The following is a 772-nucleotide window of genomic DNA, read 5'->3' on the forward strand; positions in this document are numbered from 1 at the left end:
TCACATGGGTTTTTTCAGTTTTAAAATACAACCTGGTTTTCAAAACAGTGTCCGCTGATGCTGCCCAAAGGGCAGGCAGAAATGTTGCAGGACTGTTTGAAGGTGCACAAGTATCTTGGACTTCCCAGGTCTTAAGGGTGGAGAGAATCTAAATGCAAAAATCCACCTATAAATAAGGAAAATCAGATACAACACCCAATTGTGTGCATCACAGAACGTTCTCCCTCCTTCCTCCAGCAGCCTTCACTTTCCAGAATCCACATAAAGAAATACTTTCGGGAAGCCCTGCATTTCACACATGCAGAAAACACTGGTGTTTTGCCGTTTAGTCTCCGAGGACCCACGGGATGTAGCAGTTTTCATGGCCACCTGCTGCAAGCTTTCATGGACACTCCTTTAATGGCTGAACCCCTGACACCCAAAGCCCTCAGGATTCACACGACTACACCACAGCTCCTCGGAGGAGAGCTCTCAAATCACGAGTGGGCCACTGGGGCAGAGCTCAGACCCCCCAGCACGTTCCTGCTCAGGGTACAGAGCCCTTCCACCGCCCTACGTCACGCACTCCCTCCTACGCGCAGCACAGCCCCGCCGGAACGAAACCCCCGCCGCCCAACGGCCCCGCGTGACGTCACCGGCGAGCGAGGCTCCCAACGGCGCGGTGACGTCACCAGGGCCGGGAGGAGAAGGGCGCGTTGATTGGCTGCCGCTGCTGCAGGAGGGGCGGGGCAGCGAGAGCTCGAGCCGGGCCGTTGGCGGAGGTGGGGCCGGC

Source organism: Heliangelus exortis, chromosome 2, assembly GCF_036169615.1.
Source record: "Heliangelus exortis chromosome 2, bHelExo1.hap1, whole genome shotgun sequence".
NCBI classification, from domain to species: domain Eukaryota; kingdom Metazoa; phylum Chordata; class Aves; order Apodiformes; family Trochilidae; genus Heliangelus; species Heliangelus exortis.